At 39.5% G+C, this 22,152-nt stretch overlaps 1 non-coding gene across 1 annotated transcript; it reads right to left on the bottom strand.

Moving 5' to 3' along the window:
* Positions 1-20,033: 20,033 nt before the first annotated feature.
* LOC140835600 (small nucleolar RNA R71) lies at positions 20,034-20,142 on the bottom strand. The gene has a single exon (XR_012118923.1). It is a non-coding gene; the product is annotated as a small nucleolar RNA R71 (small nucleolar RNA).
* Between the last annotated feature and the right edge of the window lie 2,010 nt (positions 20,143-22,152).

Raw genomic sequence — 22,152 nt, 5'->3', positions numbered from 1 at the left:
TTGTGGACAGAGAGTCTGGCGCCCGAGCGGTAGTTTTTGACCGCCCGAGCGCCAGTGTTCAATAGAATTATGCTGTGGGCAGAATATGTGGCGCCCGGGCGGTAGTTTTTGACCGCTCGAGCGCCAATGATTAAGGGTGAGGACAGAACCTCCCGCGCCCGGGCGGTAAGTTTTAACCGCCCGAGCGCCGAGCAAGCGCCCGGGCGGAAATTCATGACCTCCTGAGCGCCAATCGATTTTCATGAAAAAGTGACACGTTTCTTTAACATGCAATCGGATATATATATATATATATATATATATATATATATATATATACACGTATATCCTTCATAATATGGTTATAAGAAGGAAAGAAACCGAGAAAATCCTCTAAAAATCCTTACGTCTTTATATTTCGATCCGTCCGTCCGATTGTGAATCCGACTACGACATCGTGTTCCTAGCAACGACAGCTACAACAGGACATTGAACATTGACAGACTTTGAGTCGAGACTTCGATTGTATCAGAGCGACAGAACGAAAGGTATAAATAAATGTTGATTCGGGATTGCACAACTCGAGTTAGGTCTGACTTGAGTTCCCCTAAATCACATACTTTATTTTATTGCATTGATATTTGCAGATTATCATATTGATATGTTAATCTATTGACTTAGAGCAGAGTCAGAGTTTGAGTCTAGGGCAGATCAGCCTAGCTAGGGCAGAACCGCCGAGTCTTTGTCAGAACCGCGAAGACTCTAGACTTACGGTGTATCGATGAGCTTAGATGTAGATCGACGTCTATTATAGACATTCGATACAACATACCAAAGTCTAAATTAGATTGGGATCCCTAGGTTAGAAATAAGATAAGATAATATCAGATCACGAGTCATTGATTCATGTAGTCAGATTAGATATATGTTTTGATGTTTGTTTATGCTTTTATATATGTTTTATATGATTGCATGTATACATTGTTTATACTGGGATATTTATATCTCACCGGAGTTATCCGGCTGTTGTCTTGTCTGTATGTGTGCATGGCAACAGGTGGGACAGGTTCAGGGTCACAGAGGTGAAGAAAGATCGAGTAGAGTGGAGACTACGGACTTGGACTAGAGATAGGGTTTAAACACTTGATAGTTAGTTGTCGAACCTGAGATGTGTATGATTGTATATTGTATCAGATTTATACTTTAGACTGATATGTATAGGAGTTTGATTCCATTACCTTCCGCATTTTTAAAAAAAATTTAGACCCTGTGTATTTTAATTGATTAAATTAGTCCCAATGACGATTAAGAAATGATTAGCGTCCGGATCCCCACAACATGTGGTATCAGAGCGATAGATCCTTTAGATTGAGATAGAAGAGGCTAGTGAGCGGGGTAGATTGAGGTTTTCTTCCTGCTTTTGAATGCTAGCATGTCTTACTGCTTTAATACATGTTACTTCTTTATCTGATTTGATATAGTAATATGTCTTATGGAGACTAGATCAGCACCGATTCTAGATTCAGCAGTAAGATGATCAGAGGAGGATTGAAATAGAACTGTGGTATTTGTTACTAATCTATTTGATTATCAGATATGCCTCTGAGGCGAGTAGCCAGAACAAGGAAGTACATCAAATCCTCCTATGGATGTAACACCGACTCCAATGGAAACGTTACTGAAACGATTTCAGTCATTTCAACCGCCAACTTTGAAAAGAACAGAGAACGCTGTGGAATGCGAGAGTTGACTTGATGATATAGAAATGCTGTTCGAATCCTTGGATTATACAGATGAGAGGAGAGTGAAATTGATTGGACACCAGTTACACGATGTTGCAAAAGACTGGTGGATTACGAGAAAGAGAGCCATGGAGCATAGAGGTACGACTATTACCTAGAATATATTTAGAACTGAATTCTACCAACGATTCTTTCCAGTGTCGTATCGAAAAGACAAGGGGGCAGGAATTTGCCAATTTAAAGCAGAGACAGATGAACATAGAAGAGTACGTGTCAAAGTTCTCCACCTTCTTGAAATTTGCTCCACATGTGACTGACAGCGAGGAAGCTACTGCTGACCAGTTCATCAATGGCTTGAACCCCGACATTTTCACACTGGTGAACACCGGGCGACCGAATAATTTTACTGACGCCCTGAACAGAGCTAAGGGAGCCGAAGCCGGTCTGATGAGACAGAAAGGGGCTTCATTTGTGCCTCCAGCACCGAGACCACATGAACCACCTCTTAGATTTGAGGGTGGCAGCAGCAGTGGAGGGAAGAAGGAATTTTTGAAATCCAGGGGAAAGCAATTCAAGAAATCTGGCTGTAGTTCTTCCAGCTCCGTTGGTTCCAGACAGAGCCAGAGTTACACCGGAGTTTATTGCAAGACTTGCGGAGGAAGGCATGCAACTAAGCAATGCCAGGGAGTGACTGGTAGTTGCAACATCTGTAAACAGCCGGGGCACTTTGCTAAAGTGTGTCCACAGAGAGGTTCTCAAAGATCTCAGGGAGCCGAGTCATCGGGATCAGCAGCACAGACTGAGAGACGATCAGTTGCTGTTCACACATTCCAGCCAGCGCCAGCTCAGTCACAACAGAGGCTAGGAGGTAGCCAGACTGTTAGACAGCCTCCTAGACAGCAGGCCAGAGTATTCGCTTTGACAGAGGAGCAGGCCCAGGAAGCAACAGATGATGTTGTGGCAGGTAACTGTTCTTGATGTGGTTACTCTGCTTATGTATTGATTGATACCGGTGCTTCACATACGTTTATTTCTGAGCGATTTGCATTAAGTCATGCATTGCCTGTAGAATCTTTAGCTACTGTAGTGTGTGTCTCTTCTCCTTTGGGACATGTTTGATATCTGTAAACTCTGTTAAGCATTGTGTACTACAGAGATTGAATTAGATTGCATCGTACTTGGGATGTCCGATTTCGATTGTATTATCGGTATTGATATGCTGACCAAGTACAGAGCTACAGTTGATTGTTTCCACAAGGTAGTGAGATTCAGACCAGATATGGCTGAAGAGTGAAAATTTTACGGTAGGGGTTCTAGATCGAGAATTCCTTTAATATCCGTATTATCAATGACTCGATTGTTACAGAAAGGAGCAGAGGGGTTCCTTGTATATTTAGTAGATTTATTGAAGTCGAGTCCAGCATTGGCAGACCTGCCAGTGGTACGTGAGTTTGCTGACGGGATTACCTCCAGTCCGAGAGATAGACTTCAGCATTGAATTGATGCCAGGTACAGTGCTGATTTTTAGAGCTCCGTACAGAATGGCACCAGTTGAATTGAAAGAATTGAAGAATCAGCTGGAAGACTTACTGGCCAAGAGGTACATCAGACCGAGTCTTTCTCCTATGGTGCTCCAGTACTGTTTGTAAGAAAGAAAGACGGTTCGATGAGACTCTGCATCGACTATCGGCAACTAAACAAGGCAACGATAAAGAATAAATATCCTTTGCCTCGTATTGATGATTTATTCGATCAGTTGCAGTGTTCTTTCGTATATTTCAAAATTGATTTAAGATCGGGATATCATCAGTTGAGAGTCAAAGATTCTGATATCTCAAATACAGCATTCCGAACCAGGTATGGACACTATGAATTTATTGTCATGCCATTTGGTTTGACGAATGCTCCAGATGTGTTTATGGGATTGATGAACCGTATCTTCCAGAAATATCTCGATGATTTTGTGATTATTTTCATCGATGGTATTTTGATTTATTCAAAGAATATGAGTGAGCATGCTGAGCATTTAAGAATTGTGTTGCGAATTTTAAGGGCTGAGAAGTTATATGCTAAACTGTCGAAATATGAGTTTTGGTTAAGACAGGTAGTATTTCTGGGTTATATTATATCCGGAGACGGGATATCAGTGGATCCCAGTAAAGTGGAAGCCGTGATTTCTTGGCCAAGACCGACGTCAGTGCCCGAAATTCGCAGTTTCATGGGTTTAGCGGGATATTACCGTCGTTTTATTAAAGATTTCTCGAGTATAGCTAAACCAATTACTCAGCTGACTCAAAAGAATGCTCCATTTGTTTAGGTCTGAAGAATGCGAGACCAATTTTCTAGAGATGAAGAAGAGGTTGACCAGTGCCCCGGTGTTGACTATCCCATCCGGTACTGGTGATTTTGTGCTTTACTGTGACACTTCTCACAGAAGGTTGGGATGTGTTCTGATACAGCGAGGGCATGTTATTGCTTATGCCTCAAGACTAGCTTAAACCACATGAGACCCGTTATCCAATTCATGACCTTGAATTGACAGCCATTGTCTTTGCATTAAAGATATGGCGACACTATCTTTACGGTGAAAAGTTTGAGATATATTCTGATCATAAGAGTTTAAAATATCTGTTTTCACAATCTGAATTGAATACGAGGCAACAAAGATGGCTTGATTTGCTTAAGGACTTTGATTGTGAAATCAAATACTATCCAGGAAAGTCTAATGCAGCAGCTGATGCACTAAGTCGAAATGTATGTTCTTTATCCTTGTCGACTGATCGGTGTTTCAAATTTGATAGAAGACTGTTGTTTGTCTGGATTATCATTTGAAACAGATTATAGACCGTTGAGACTCTATACGGTACAAGTGGAACCTGAACTGATCTTAAGAATTAAGGCAGCTCAGAAAGTTGATCACAATGTACAGAGATCAGTATCAATGGTCAGAGCAGGGCATCGATCGGAGTACCAGGTACGTGATAACGTCTTATATGTGAATAATCGTCTGGTTGTGCCGAATGTTCCAGATCTGAGACGACAGATATTGTTAGAAGCGCACAACAAGTCGATTCAGTATTCATCCTGGTGGTAGAAAAATGTATAATGATTTGAAAAGACAGTTCTGGTGGAAACAAATGAAGAATAACATTGCCGAATTTGTTTCCAATTGTCTGAATTGCCAGCAGGTGAAAGCAGAAAGAAAGAAACCAGGAGGTTTATTACAGAGTTTGTTAATTCCTGAATGGAAATGGGATCACATTTCCATGGATTTTGTGACGCAGCTACCGCGTTCCTCCCGAGGTTGTGATGCGATTTGGGTCATTATTGATAGATTGACCAAATCCGCATGTTTTATTCTGTACAAGATGACGTACAGATTTGATCAGATGGCAGAAGCTCTATGTCAGAGAAGTGGTCAGATTACATGGAGTGCCGAAGTCAATTGTATCACACCGTGATCCTCGATTTACTTCGCACTTCTGGCATAGTTTGCAGCAGGCTCTCGGTACGAAGTTACATCTGAGTACCGCATACCATCCACAGACCGATGGACAGTCAGAGCGGACTATCCAGACACTGGAGGATATGCTGAGAGCAGTAGTGCTTGAGTTCAGCACTAATTGGAAAGATGCATTGCCCGCTTTGTGAATTTTCGTACAATAACAGCTATCAGACAAGTATTGAGATGGCACCATTCGAAGCGTTGTACGAAAGAAGTGTAGATCCCCTTCTCTATTGGGATGATATCTCTGAAGTTCCTGAGATTGTACCAGATATGATCAGAGATATGACAGAAAAAGTGAAGCTAATTCGAAAAAAAATGAAGGCAACACAAGACAGACATACCAAATACGCCAATGTTCGCCGTAGGCCATTGGTATTTGAAGTAGGAGACCGAGAATTCTTGAAGATTTCACCTTTCAGAGGAGTTGTCAGATTTGGCAAGAAAGGAAAATTGTCTCCGGCCTTATGAGATCCTCGAGAAGATAGGAGATCGTGCCTATCGACTCGCCTCACCGCCTTCATTATCTGGAATACATGATGGTTTTCATGTATCGTTGTTGCGCGTTTTCCTACCGCAAGTGTACGGTGTCAAGTTTTAGTACTGGTTAGAGTACAGATATCGATCCCACGAGGAGTGTGCGTAAAATTGTATATCAATTCTTGTAATTAAAATAGTCTCAACTTTATTTAGAGAAATTGAATACACGGTTGGTTTGTTTGAATGAATTAACTGAAAACAATGAATTAATCAAGTCACCGAATTGAGAGATAATAATGAGAGAAAATATCTAGAGAAATGATTTCACAAAGTTTCCACGATAACTATTCACATTTGAATTTATATTCCTGAATTCCAATCATTTAATGGCCAAGAACACTTAGATTGTTTGATTCCCCCTTTCCCAAGTGACGAATAAAGTGTATCTATCAACTTCGATTCAATTATTCCTAATTAGAATCTAAGTTTCATAGATAAATTCAAACAATGTTCTTACTAAGCCTCGCTAAAGTTATACGCCTTCCGAACGCTATAAACATTTAACGATGTGTTCTAATGATCTATAATCCTAGTCCCTCTCCCGAGTTGTAGAATTAATCAAACAACAAACAATTTATGGCCAGTAAATTGCAGTGCAGTAAACACAGAGAACACAATTAAACAAAAGCGGAATTCAATCAAATAAACAACGGTGTCAAATCATCGTATCAACAGAGTTACGTCATTCTCTAGAATGGAAATTTAGTTCATCACGAAATCTGAGAGACAACAAGACATATTTGTAATTCTAGGCATCGATACACAATAGAATAAAGAAACAAAGGAAAAGATAACAAATCCGAAGTGTCGTCTCTGTTCCCAGATCTGTCGTTCTTCGTATTTGTGACTGTTCTTCGCCCTCTGAATCTTCGTCTCGTGTATGCGCTCCGTTTCTCGCCTCTTTTTCTCCCTGGACTGCTGAAGATCTCCTGTGTTTCTCCAGTGACGGCTGCTTCCCCCGAGTATGACCTAATTCGCGCAATTTATAATATTCTGGACGTGGCGCGCGCGCGGTGGCGCGCTCGGTGCTGCTCCTCTGGCCATGCATGTGCGCGCGGTAGCGCATGAAGTCGCGCTTGCGCGCGTCGCTCTCGGGTCTGTGCGCGCGGGTGCGAATGAACTGGCGCCACAGCGCGTAGGTGTCTGGTCATTCGCTTGTATGGGTGCGCGCGGGTGCGCGAGAGTTGGCGCGATGGCACGCATGCCACTGTCGATCATTCTGCAAATCATTGCGCGCGGCTGCGCGTGATCTCGCGCGGGCGCGTGCGAGGCTCTGTCCGAGGGCTTGAGTGTATGTGCGCGCGACTGCGCGTGAAGTGGCACGATGGCGCGCGCACTTCTGTCCCATGGCGTGCTCGTGGTCGTGCATTTCTTGGTCCACTTGGCTTCGTGTCCGCTATTTTCTCCATTCCTAAAATGACAACAGAAACAAACAAAAAACGCATAATTCTGTTCGAAACAAGCATAATTCAAAATGGATTTTAATGTAAATTAAGTGCAAATCTTGCACTTATCAAACCCCCCAAACTTGAACTTTTGCTAGTCCCGAGCAAAATAGAATAAAAGCTAATAAAGAATACGCAACTACTAAAGTCATGGATATGCGAAAAGTGATATTGACCTCCGACTCATTTAATTTCATGTAATTCACGATTTCCTAAGAGTCACGTGTGTGTGTGATATGTCAATGTTTGTTTACCCCATCGACTGCTCAAATAGAAGTGTAATGCCCATTCGCCTTACAGAATCAAGACATCATCAGTTCAGTTCAACTCACACTTCATCAAAATATAAATTTGCATTCACAGATCACATAGGACTTTATCGGTGTTTAATTGGCTCAATAAATATTCAACAGAAATATACCAAAGATGAAATCACCCCGTGAGATGCTTGCATGCAAGTGATTAAAGTTTATACTTGATGACAGTGTTTTTCTGGTATCCATAGGCTTGACTTGAGCAACTTTTCTCCACTAGTATATTGGATAAATGTGACAAGGTTAATAGGTCTTGTAGGCTTGTAATGTTAGGCTACGGCTCATGGCTACAATAAAGGCATGGAGATCAAAATTTGAGAGAAATATTTGAACTTCATCAACTTCACTCATTTTCATTTTCCTTTCAGCCACCACCCACTTATTGTTTTCTTTTCATTCATATCCTTCATTTCCCAAATGCTTTCTTTCTACCACTTTTGATTCATTCTTTTATTGTTTTCCTTCTCTTTGAACTCCTTTATGTACATTCATTTTTTTTTTCAAGAAGTATTTGAATCATTACAACACCCATGAACTTATTTCTCTCAAAATTAGGTAAGACAGTAAGTGTATAAGCTTCATTAGGTAGTCGTTGTGGGAAGTAGAATAAATACAAGTGGGGGCTAGTTGTATGTCATTGACATACGCCACTTGATTTTTTTTAGTAGGCTCAAAATGAGACACTAGGGATATTTTATTTTCGTTTGGTAGGCTCGAAGGCTCAAAACGGTTCCAAAGATCGCCTAAACCATTCCTATGTCACATATTATCCGTATTTCGCCTCGAAAAGTGTTCAAACAAGTTCTAGACTTCCGTCAATCCATCAGTCAACTCATACAAACCAGTCACATGCAATTTTCAATAAAAATGATATATGAAATAGGTGCCCAAAGAAAATTTAAGCATCTCAATTAACTTGAAGCTCAAAAGGGCTACAATTGACAGTAAGCAAAGAATATAGGCCCAAGGATATTGTGAAAAATTGCCTAGCTCATTCCTATGATTGCAAAAGTATCAATCAATGTCATGCAAGAATTACCAAGAATCAGATCTCCCTCATCTATTTAGCATCATAGGCATGCAACTTGTCTCTAAGCAACGATAGTGTCAACAAACACGACAGTGCAAAATATTTGTGACTCCTAATTTATCATGAACACATATAAACTTCAGGACCACAATTCAATTTTCATCATCGGCCACACATTTTTCTTATCCATGACTCTACCTATCAAATCTAGCATGCAATAAATAAAAAAAATCAAACTAATTACTGATCGATAAAATAAAAAAATTTGCAGAAAAATTCTAAAAATTCTAACAAGCAACGCAATTTTACCCTCCCCCCAAACTTAAAGTATGCATTGTCCTCGATGTATAGAAATAAAGTACACGACAACACATACCTCGCGCACGAGTGTCAAAACTCGGGCGCTCGAGTTGTTGTCCGCAGCATCTGAGTCATCCATTTCCATGGGCTACGGCGGTGATAGATCTGGTGGTGGGTAAAATTAACAACTCAGGACGTAAAATAAAATAAAATAATAAAAACAAAATGAATGCTAAAGAAAATAAATTGTGGGTTGCCTCCCACACAGCGCTTGGTTTAACGTCATCAGCCCGACTATACCCATCCTGTTCATGGTGGATCGTATGATATCATGGATGCCTTTATTTCCACCAGCTGACCTTCAACTTCCATGGTCATCTTTCCTCGTTTCACGTCAATAATAGCTCCAACAGCAGCCAATAATGGTCGTCCTAGAATGACATGAACGTTTTGACTGTTCTCAATATCAAGTACCACAAAATCAGCTAGAAGCCTTATTTTATCAATCTTAAGTTCAACATCTTCCACAACTCCTAGCGGTGTCCTGACCGATTTATCCGCCATTTGCAAGCTTAGTCCTGTGGGCTTTATCCTGCTCAATCCAAGTTTCTCGTACTTGGCATTATATTCACACTTGCTCCTGAATCACAGATGGCTTTTTCAACTAATTTACCCCCTATTTCACATGGTACTACAAATTCTCCGGGGTCTTGTAGCTTCTGAGGGAGATTTCCTTGCTTCTCCTTATCATCTCCTCCATTAAATGCCACATCTTCCTGCTCTGCTGACTGAATATTAGAATGTAGGGTCTTGAGATCTTCAAGACTTTTTTTCTTTTTAAATTCAGCTTGTAATTGTAAAAATCTCTGAGGGTAGGGAAGTAAGGAAATATCAATGCATTGATTTAAATCATACTTCTCAGATTTCTTACCTCGGGTTCTTTTGCTTGGAGTTGGCTTTTCATTCTGAACATGTGTGAGTTCAACCTCTTTCTCTTCGCTGCCTACCACACCAATCTCCTCATGCTGCATAAAAATGGCATTCACCTCTCTCAGATTTGGATATGCAGTCTTTTGTACTGCGCCTGACGGTTGAGACGTGAGTTGCTTCGTTATCTGCCCAACTTGCGATTCCAGGATTTTCAACGAAGCTCCAATATTTGTCATGTGTGTCTCGAGGTTGTCAAGTCTAGACTCAGTCCTAGCCATCCTCTTGCCAGATTCAGAAACGAATGTCCCAACTAAATCCTCAAATGATGGCTTCCCTTCCCCATTTGATGTATTGAACCCCGGTGGAGGATTCAACACATTCTTATTGTTTGCATATGAAAAATTCTCATGGTTCCTCAAATTAGGATGATAAGTGTTAGGGGGAGGGTTACCTCGATATCCTCCATAGCCTCCAAAGTTTTTGTTGTTGATGTATTGGACTTCTTCAAGAAAATGTGGTTCTTCAACAACAAGCGGTGGTCCCTCAGTGTTTGATGTACTCACTTTATTCATGGTTGCTATCTGTGTAGTCAACGCTGAGACTTGCGCAGTGAGTGATGTGATAGGATCCACAGCATAAACTCCAGCTGTCCTCTGTAATCCTGACCTCTCAGACGACCATTGGTAGCTATTAATAGTCATCTGCTCAAGTAAGTCATAGGCTTGAGCAGGAGACTTGGCAAAGATCGTGCCACCTGCCGCTGCATCCACAGTTGTACGCGTCTGACCATTCAATCCATTATAGAAAAGCTCGATTTGTACCCAATCTTCAAAACCATGATTTGGGCACCTCCTCAACAACTCCTTATACCTTTCCCAAGCTTCATACAATTGCTCGAAGTCAGTCTGTCTAAAAGTGCTGATCTCAATCTTTAATTGTGCAGACTTCGCAGGTGGAAAATATTTAGAAAGGAACTTCGTCGCCAGCTCCTGCCATGACGTGATGCTCCCTAATGGCAGTGATTGGAGCCATCCTCTTGCTTGATCCCTGAGAGAAAAAGGAAACAAGCGCAGTCGAATAATATCATCAGAAACACCATTTATTTTTACCGTGTCCGTAATCTCCAAGAATGTTCTGAGATGTAGATGAGGATCTGCAGTAGTGGCTCCCCCAAACTGGTTCTGTTGAACCATGTTTATCAATACGGGCTTAAGCTCGAAATTGTTGGCGTTGATGGTTCCTCGAGCAATGCCAGAATAGTGCGTGTTGATCAGTGGTCGGAAGTGATCTCTGATTGGTATAGCCTCAGGCGGCATCTGTCTGTCGTTTTCTCTGTTATCAGCCATCGCTTTGATTTCTTCCCTTCTCGCTTTTCTTAATCTTCTTGCAGTTCGTTCGATCTCCGGATAAAAAATAAGCGAGTTGGGGTTTTGCAATCTTAGCATGCACTGTCAAGCAGAAAAAATGAAAACTTAATCAATATAAAACAAAATAAAAATAAAAGCTCTAAATTAAAATCTAGACTAATTGGTAACAATACTGATATAAATTCAAATTTGACACTCCCCGGCAACGGCGCCAAAAACTTGTTGCGCGTTTTCCTACCGCAAGTGTACGGTGTCAAGTTTTAGTACTAGTTAGAGTACAGATATCGATCCCACGAGGAGTCTGCGTAAAATTGTATATCAATTCTTGTAATTAAAATAGTCTCAACTTTATTTAGAGAAATTGAATACACGGTTGGTTTGTTTGAATGAATTAACTGAAAACAATGAATTCATCAAGTCACCGAATTGAGAGATAATAATGAGAGAAAATATCTAGAGAAATAATTTCACAAAGTTTCCTACGATAACTATTCACAGTTGAATTTATATTCCTGAATTACAATCATTTAATGGCCAAGAACACTTAGATTGTTTGATTCCCCCTTTCCCAAGTGACGAATAAAGTGTATCTATCAACTTCAATTCAATTATTCCTAATTAGAATCTAAATTTCATAGATAAATTCAAACAATGTTCTTACTAAGCCTCGCTAAAGTTATACGCCTTCCGAACGCTATAAACATTTAACGATGTGTTCTAATGATCTATAATCCTAGTCCCTCTCCCGAGTTGTAGAATTAATCAAACAACAAATAATTTATGGCCAGTAAATTGCAGTGCAGTAAACACAGAGAACACAATTAAACAAAAGCGGAATTCAATCAAATAAACAACGGTGTCAAATCATCGTATCAACAGAGTTACGTCATTCTCTAGAATGGAAATTTAGTTCATCACGAAATCTGAGAGACAACAAGACATATTTGTAATTCTAGGCATCGATACACAATAGAATAAAGAAACAAAGGAAAAGATAACAAATCCGAAGTGTCGTCTATGTTCCCAGATCTGTCGTTCTTCGTATTTGTGACTGTTCTTCGCCCTCTGAATCTTCGTCTCGTGTATGCGCTCCGTTTCTCGCCTCTTTTTCTCCCTGGACGGCTGAAGATCTCCTGTGTTTCTCCAGTGACGGCTGCTTCCCCCGAGTATGACCTAATTCGCGCAATTTATAATATTCTGGACGCGGCGCGCGCGCGGTGGCGCGCTCGGTGCTGCTCCTCTGGCCATGCATGTGTGCGCGGTAGCGCATGAAGTCGCGCTTGCGCGCGTCGCTCTCGGGTCTGTGCATGCGGGTGCGCATGAACTGGCGCCACAGCGCGTAGGTGTCTGGTCATTCGCTTGTATGGGTGCGTGCGGGTGCGCGAGAGTTGGCGCGATGGCGTGCATGCCACTGTCGATCATTCTGCAAATCATTGCGCGCGGCTGCGCGTGATCTCGCGCGGGCGCGCGCGAGGCTCTTTCCGAGGGCTTGAGTGTATGTGCGCGCAACTGCGCGTGAAGTGGCACGATGGCGCGCGCACTTCTGTCCCATGGCGTGCTCGTGGTCGTGCATTTCTTGGTCCACTTGGCTTCGTGTCCGCTATTTTCTCCATTCTTGAAATGACAACAGAAACAAACCAAAAACGCATAATTCTGTTCGAAACAAGCATAATTCAAAATGGATTTTAATGTAAATTAAGTGCAAATCTTGCACTTCTCAATCGTTATTAAGGAAATATCTTCCTGATCTTTCACATGCTATTCAACCAGACGAGGCCGAACTGGATAAGACGTTGAGCTATGTTGAACAATCGATTTAGATTATTGATCGTAAATGAAAAACAGCTCAGAACGAAGACTATTCCACTTGTAAAAGTTCAATGGACTCGTCATGGCACTGAAGAAGCAGCCTGGGAAACTGAATCAGATATGAGACAAGAGTTCCCAGAGTTATTTCGCTAATGTAAATTTTTTATACAATTTTTGTATATATACTCCTTAGGAATACGAGTGATTATCTGTGATTTCGGGGACGAAATCGTATCTTAGGGGGGAGAAATGTAATGTCCGAGATTTTTATTTCATTAATCTAAGATTATTGAGTTTAAACTAATGTGATAATAGCCGGGCCATTCCGAGATCTGATTGAACAAATCATATAAATTAAACAACTTGTGGACAGAGAGTCTGGAGCCCGAGCGGTAGTTTTTGACCGCCCGAGCGCCAATGTTCAATAGAAGTATGCTGTGGGCAGAAGATGTGGCGCCCGGGCGGTAGTTTTTGACCGCTCGAGTGCCAATGATTAAGGGTGAGGACAGAACCTCCCGCGCCCGGGCGGTAAGTTTTAACCACCCGAGCGCCGAGCAAGCGCCCGGGCGGAAATTCATGACCTCCTGAGCGCCAATCGATTTTCATGAAAAAGTGACACGTTTCTTTAACATGCATATATATAATTTATATCGGATATATATATATATATATATATATATATATATATTATATATCGTAAGGCGTAAGGATTTTTAGAGGATTTTCTCGGTTTCTTTCCTTCTATAACATATTCCTGAAGGATATACGTATAAATATATATATATACGTATATTCCTTCAGAATATGTTTATAAGAAGGAAAGAAACCGAGAAAATCCTCTAAAAATCCTTACGCCTTTATATTTCGATCCGTCCGTCCGATTGTGAATCCGACTACGGCATCGTGTTCCTAGCAACGACAGCTACAACAAGACATTGAACATTGACAGACTTTGAGTCGAGACTTCGATTGTATCAGAGCGACAGAACGAAAGGTATAAATAAATGTTGATTCGGGATTGCACAACTCGAGTTAGGTCTGACTTGAGTTCCCTTAAATCACATACTTTATTTTATTGCATTGATATTTGTAGATTATCATATTGATATTTTAATCTATTGACTTAGAGCAGAGTCAGAGTTTGAGTCTAGGGCATATCAACCTAGCTAGGGTAGAACTGCCGAGTCTTTGTCAGAACCGCGAAGACTCTAAACTTACGGTGTATCGATGAGCTTAGATGTAGATCGACGTCTATTGTAGACATTCGATACAGCATACCAAAGTCTAAATTAGATTGAAATCCCTAGGTTAGAAATAAGATACGATAAGATAAGATAAGATCACGAGTCATTGATTCATGTAGTCAGATTAGATACATGTTTTGATGTTTGTTTATGCTTTTATATATGTTTTATATGATTACATGTATACATTGTTTATACTGGGATATTTATATCTCACCGGAGTTATCCGGCTGTTGTCTTGTCTGTATGTGTGCATGGCAACAGGTGGGACAGGTTCAGGGTCACAGAGGTGAAGAAAGATCGAGTAGAGTGGAGACTACGGACTTGGACTAGAGATAGGGTTTAAACACTTGATAGTTAGTTGTCGAACCTGAGATGTGTATGATTGTATATTGTATCAGATTTATACTTTAGACTGATATGTATAGGAGTTTGATTCAATTACCTTCCGCATTTTTAAAAAAAAAATTTAGACCCTGTGTATTTATTAAATTAGTCCCAATGACGATTAAGAAAATGATTAGCGTCCGGGTCCCCACAGCCCAAGTAGGTAAAATTTAGTTTTCAGTATACCCGCCTCTTCTCTACTACTAGGCATATCCTTAATAGGTAAAATTTATTTTTCAATCTCCCCACCTCTTCTCCTCTACTAGGCTCAGTCAAAGTAGGTAAAATTTATTTTTTAGTCTCCCAAACTGTTCTTCTCATAGCCGTAGTATGTAAAATTTATTTTTCAATCTTCCCACCTCTTCACCTCTATTATTCTCAGCCAAAGTAGGTAAAATTTATTTTTCAATCTCCCCGCCTCTTCTCCTCTACTTGGCATCTTAGTAGGTAAAATTTAGCTCATGTCATCCTCATATTACAACAACATCCATGAACTTAATAAAAAACTTGATTTTATTAAATTTCAACCGATTACACAGGACAAATTCAAAAACAGAATACATCAACGATAAATTCAAGAGTAATATTTTCTAAGGTTGTAAGCCTTCCAGGGCTTCTTTAAAGCCTTACCCTGCACATTTTCCAAGTAATAGGCTCCAGAATTAAGCTTCTCGATCACTCGGAAAGGCCGCTCCCACTTTAGCACCAACTTTCCTCTATGCTCCTCACATACCTTCTTCAGAATCAAGTAACCCACTTGGAAGCTTTTCTGAATAACTCTACAATTGTAGGACTGAGCTATACGATTTTTATAAGCTTCCATGTGAATGCTTGCGGCGTCCTTTTTTTCTTCCTAATGCTCAATATCGGTGGCCCGTCTTATATCATTATCTTCATCATAAAACATCACTCTATTCGATTCAAATCCAATTTTAGCTGGGAGCACCGCCTCATTGCCATAGACTAAACTGAAAGGAGTTTCTTTTGTTCCTTCTCTTGGATTGGTCCGGTATGCCCACATGACGCTTGGTAGTTCATCCACCTAGTTGCCCTTGGCATTTCCAATTCGAAACTTTAGACCTTGTACTAGCATCATATTAGTCACCTCCACTTGTCCATTACTTTGCGGGTAAGCTACGGAAGTAAAGACTTGTTGAATGTTCATCTCTTTACCAGGCTTGGAGCTTAGCTCCTTGGAATTGTCTCCCATTGTTGGATATTAGCCTCCTAAGCACCACATATCTGCACACTATATTTTTCCATAACAATTTCAATACATCAATCTCAGTAATACTAGCAAAAGGCTTTTCTTCCACCCATTTTGAAAAATAGTCCACTGCAACCATCGATAAAATTTTCTACGTGGGAGCTGCAGGGAAATGTCCCACGATATCAATTCCCCACTGGTCAAAAGGACAAGCGGCTACAATAGTCTTCATAAGAGCGGGTTGTTGGTGATGCAATTGAGCATGACGTTGACAACTATCACAGGATGCAACTAACTCATGGGCATCATGTAACACCGAGGGCCAACAATAACCTGCTAGCAACACTTTTCTTTCCAAATCATAGGTTCCCAAGTGATTTTCACAACATCTCTCGTGCACTTCTCGGAGCTCATAATCAGCCTATTTATAACTCTGAAATCGAAGGAGCGGCCCCACAAAGGATCTTCGATACAAAACTTATTAGACCAACGCATAGCGCAAACACTTTATCTTCAATTTACGAGCTTCCCTAGGGTTATCATGAAGCTTTCCCTCCTTGAAATAATTAGTTATGATTGTTCTCCAATACTCCTCTTCCTGTTCGACTGCAGGCGAGCTCATGTGATGTATGAGTTTGAATTGAAATACATCCCTAGTCTTCCAACTTCTCATTTCTTCAGCCATTTTGGCTAAAGTGTCCGCCTTTTCGTTCTTTTTCCTAGGGATCTGCTCGAACACGACCTCTGTGAACTTCTCTCTAACCCTATCCACCTCCCTAGAATATTCGATAAGTTTTTCATTCTTCACATCATAAATCCCTTCATCTGTTGTGCCACCAATTGTGAGTTCGAAAAAACAAGCACTCAGGCAACTCCCACGCTTTTGGCTGCCCAGCGCCTTGCCAACACAGCCTCATACTCGGTCTTGTTGTTGAATGCTCGAAAGTCCAACCTTATCGCTAACTTCACTTCCTCCCCAGCCGGCGAGATTAATACACCCCCACTCCACTTCGATCATTCGAAGAGGAACCATCTGTGTACATGTTCCAAAGATCTTCATTTTTTTGTTGCACAGCTTCAGCCATGAAATCGGCCAAGGCTTGCGCCTGGATAGATTTTCTTGGCTCATATTGGATATCATACTCTCCTAGCTCAGTAATCCATTTACCAAACGACCAGACATTTCCGAATGAGTTAAGATCCTACCCAAAGCGCTGTTGGTGAGCACCACAATTAGATGAGATAATAAATATGGTCTCAAGCGCCTCGCCTTCATTACCAAAGCCAAAGCCTTCTTCTCCAGCCCTGAGTACCTTATCTCTGTCCCTTTGAGTGCATGTGAAAAATAGTAGACAAACTGTTGAGTTGACACCTCTTTTTTGACAAGAACCAAACTCACAGCTCCTTCAATGACAGATAAATATACCCACAAATGCTCACATGTTGCCGGTTTGGCCAAAACAGGGATCTCAGCTAGATATTTTTTCAATTCTTCAAAAGCTTTCTCGCAGTCTGGACCCCATTCAAACTTCTTCGCCTTACGTAAGGTTCGGAAAAAGGGTACTCTTCTGTGAGCGGACTTGGAGATAAACAGAGCCAATGGGGCAATCCTCCCTGTTAGCTGCTGAACTTCCTTAGGTCTTCGGGGGGAACCATGTCTTGAATAGCTCGCTACGCCCCTCTCTATCACCATATATACCATAAAATCTCTCTGAGGTAATTAAACTCACTTTATCTTGATCTTCCACGGCTAAGGGGATTTTATGATACCCCTGATAAACATACAATAGGCACAATTATTGATGGTCGGCCATGGAGTCCACCAACTGATCTATCTGAGGAAACAGATAACAAGCTTTATTGAAGCCTCTGAAGTCAACACACATCCTCCGCTTCCCTGAGCTCTTTGGCACTAGGACGACATTCGATAGCCAAGTAGGAAATTTCACTTCTCGAATATTCCTAGCACTAAGAAACTCTCCCACTTTTTTCTTATTACTTTGTCTTTTTTGGGCCTCTTCTTCTGTTTCACAGGGCGAGCGTTCGACAAGATGTTCAACCAATGCTCTATGACGTTTGGGTTGTGCCTTTGAGTTCTTGGGCTGACCAAGCGAATGCGTCGAGATAAGCCTGTAGACAAGTAATGAGTTCTTTCTTAACCTCTGAGCCGATGTCAGGTGCTATCTTGAGTATCTTTTTCTCGGATCCCAACTTTACAATTTTAGGTTCTTTTCCTGCTACCTTCTGAACCTCCTTCTTCATTATTGGTAACCCGCTTCTTCCTTTCCTGATCATCTTGACTTCTGTACGCGCTCTTTTTCCCTCTTCCTTTACTACCCCTTCATAACACCGACGCGCCACCTTTTGGTCCCCGCACAAGACTCCAACTTCCTTTCCCATAGGAAACTTAAGTTCTGATGACAGGTGAAAGCTATTGGTCTAAAATATTTTAGGGCTGATCGTCTCAAAAGTCCATTATACGATGATGGATTATCTACCACAGCGAAGGTTATCATCTTTGTTACACGTCGAGGATCATTCCCCACAGATAAGGGAAGAACAATTTGGCCCAACAATTGAATGGTGTGCCCCCATGAACTCGTACAGAGGAGTAGAGACCGGCTCAAACTCAAATCCTTATACTTTCATCTGATCCAACGTTCCCTTAAACAAAATATTCATGGAGCTTTCATTATCATTAAATATTCTTGACACGCCGTAATTAGCAATGGTGGTTGTCACCACTAAGGCATCATCATGTGGAGCCACAACGCTTCAGAGGTCTTCCGACCCAAAGCTGACGATGAGATCTTGTGGTAAGTTCGCATCCCTAGATAGACGCCACTACTTTTAAACCTTGAATTTCTAATAAATTTTTTTCTTTATAAAATTCAAAACCTTTAATTAAAAACCACAAAACTTTTAAAAAATCGTAAATGCATAAAAATTAATTTAGAATTTGATATCTCACATGCATAAAATTTCTAACTCATCAATTAACAAAAAACTAAGTCAACCATTAACATGATCAACACTAACTTCAAAATAAAGCATAAAAATTTCTAATTAAATCATTAACAAAATCGTTAAAACTTTGACTATCAAAATAATGCGAAAAATAATGTCCCTCGGGAGTGTACTGCCAGATTCAATCCACTCAAGCGTCAGGGCCTGCCTCAATCTAATCATCACCTGCAACATTCAAACCTAGTGACCTTAATGACTCAGCACGTTCTATATATGAGTAGAAAATAATACATATACAAGCACATGCATCAAAAATCATACTTTTATTCAAAATAAGCTAGCATAAATTTGTAATCATCATAAGTCAACTCATAAAGCTTTCCATCATTTATTTTTTTTTTTGGTGAAGTTTGATCCTTACAAGTGACTAACTGTATCATTTCGTTGATTGATCAGTCTTAGCTCACTATTGCGCATAGGGACGGGTGATAAAGATAAAAAAATTGTATATTAATTAAATGTTTTATAATATACATTTATAGTTTTTGTTTTATTAAATGTTTAAATATTATATGTTTTATAATAAATTGTATAAAATATAAGTTGTTGTGTAATTATAAGTTTTTACATTTTTACAGGTTCGATAAAACAAGAATAACCTTGGCATTGCAAATGGGATTAAGATGATTCTTGGACCTGTACAAAGTTGATGTTAATATCTACAATATTGGTGACAAACATGAGATAAAAATCTTCTCACAAGTGAGATCAAATTAAGCAACAAATAAAGTTACCAAATAAGTGACAATTTTACCATCCTCTAGCATTTTGACTATATCTCTCAAATTACTTGGTCAAATGGTTAAAAAATATTACAATTCAAACAACTCAATTATCTACATGTTTTGTTTTATGTGGAAAAGAAAATTCGGATGGAAAGATTTTCAAAAGTGATGTGTATTATATAATTTCTTGGAACACCAATGAAGACTTATGTGTAAAAAAATAATATTTTATTTGTAGCTGAGCCACGATTTGATAGCTATACATCTAAATAGACTTAGATTTATAGATAGATAGAGATTCACCTTGATCTGTAATCAAAGAAAGATACTGGCAATGGCTCTTATCTTGTGACTTGGAAGAAAGGTTTCTTTAAAAGATAAAGCTAAAACTTGGCTACAAAATCTTAGATCGGGATCAATTCGAATTTGGGATGAATTGCAACAAAAAATTTTGAAAAAGTTTTTTCCATCTCATAGAACAAATTCTTTCAAAAAGCAAATCATCATTTTCACTCAAAAACAAGAAGAAACTTTTTATCAGTGTTGGGATAGATACAAAGAATTGCTTAATCTTTGTCCACATCATGGTTTTGAAATTTGGAGAGTTGTTTCTCAATTTTATGAAGGCTTTAACACCTAAAGATAGGCAAATGGTTGAATTTATGTGTAATGGAACATTTGAAGATAAAGATCCAAACGAGGAAATTGAGTATCTCGATTCATTAGCTGAAAATGCTCAAAAATGGGACATTATAGGTACAATCGAACCATCAAACAAGATTCAATCTCCCACGTCTGGTGGAGGTATGTACACCCTTAAAGATGAAAATGATCTCCAAGTTAGATTTACGGCAAGAAATTTTAAGGCATTTGAATTGAAAAAGAATGGTCAATTAAAATCTGTTTAAGAAATTGCATGTCACATCTGTGATACAAGTGATCATTCTAAAAAAGATTATCCCACTTTTCCTTCTTTTAAAGAATGTCTCCATGAACAATCCAATGTTTTGAACAATTACAAAAGGCCAAATTTTGAACCATTTTCTCAAAGTTAAAATCCAGGTTGGCGAAATCATCCAAATTTTAGTTGGAGGAATGATAATGCTGCACAATTTTCACAACCACATTTCCAAAATCAGTAAAATTTTCAAAATTATGCACCTTATGTTCCTCTACCTAAAAGGAACTTGGAAGATATATTGAATTCTCTCATTGCAAAGCAAGAGTCTATCAATACTCAAACTGCTCAAACTATGACATATTTAAAAGACACTCTTGATAATTTGCATCTGCACTTAATGTTCATGAAAAAGGTAAATTTCCTTCACAACTACAGCCTAATCCCAAGGATCATCATTCACAAACTGAAACTTCTGGAACTCAACCGATGGATCAAGTAAACTCTTGCATTACCCTTCGCAGTGGTAAGGTCGTGGAAAAATCCATTCTTGAACCTTGTGAAGATGATGATAAATCAACTTCAAAGGGTAAGGAAGTGGAACCCATAACTTGCGAAGAAGAAGATCAACATACAGTGTCACCACCATTCCCTCATGCATTGAAAAATACAAAAAAATAAAATTTGAATTTTGATATATATGATATTTTTAAACAAGTAAAAGTTAATATTCTTTTATTAGATGCAATAAAGCAAGTACCATCATATGTCATTTTTTGAAAGACTTGTGCATTGTGAAAAGAAAATTGAATGTGAAAAAGAAAGCATTTTTAGTCGAACAAGTAAGTGCAATCATTCAAATAATAATACTTTCAAATACAAAGACCCTGGTTGTCCGACTATTTCATATATTATTGGAGAACGAAAGATTTAAAAATCCTTGCTTGATCTTGGAGCTAGTGTGAATTTACTTCCATATTCAGTTTATCAAGAACTGAATCTAGGCGAGTTAAAACCTATTTTGGTAACACTTTTACTTGTTAATAGATATGTTAAAGTGCCAAGAGGTATGGTAGAAGACGTGTTGGTCCAAGTTGATAACTTTGGATATCCTGTCGATTTCATAGTTTTAGATACACAACCTATCGAAGCTTGTAATGCAATTCATGTAATTTTGGGTCGTCCATTTTTAGCAAACTTCTAATGCTCTTATAAATTGCAGGAATGGAATAATGAAGTTGTCATTTGGTAACATGACCTTGGAGCTTAATGTTTTTAATCTTTGTAAGCAACCACATGACAAAAGAGATGAAAGTGAAGATGAAAATCTTATTGAAACTCTTGTGGAAGAAAACATTCAAGAATGGAGATCTCGTGACCAATTAGATAATTGTTCAATTGAAACTGTTAAAGAAAATATTGAAATTGATCTTGATGATTTTATCAGGTATCACTCGTTACAAGGATCAGAGAAAGAATTTGAGGCAAAATATGAGAACAAAGACGAACCACCCATATTGGAGTTAAAACCCTTGCCAAAAGAATTGAAGTATGCATTTTTTGGAGAAGATGAAACATATCCGGTGGTAATTTCTTCCAAATTAGCAAGTGATCAAGAAGGTAAATTAGTTTATATGCTTAAAAGACATAAAAATGTAATTGGTTGGACACTAAAAGATCTCAAGGGCATTAATCCACTAATT

The sequence above is a fragment of the Primulina eburnea genome, chromosome 6 (genome assembly GCF_022965805.1).
Source record: "Primulina eburnea isolate SZY01 chromosome 6, ASM2296580v1, whole genome shotgun sequence".
Classification (NCBI taxonomy): Eukaryota; Viridiplantae; Streptophyta; class Magnoliopsida; order Lamiales; family Gesneriaceae; genus Primulina; species Primulina eburnea.
This window is presented reverse-complemented; position numbering and strand designations above follow the sequence as displayed.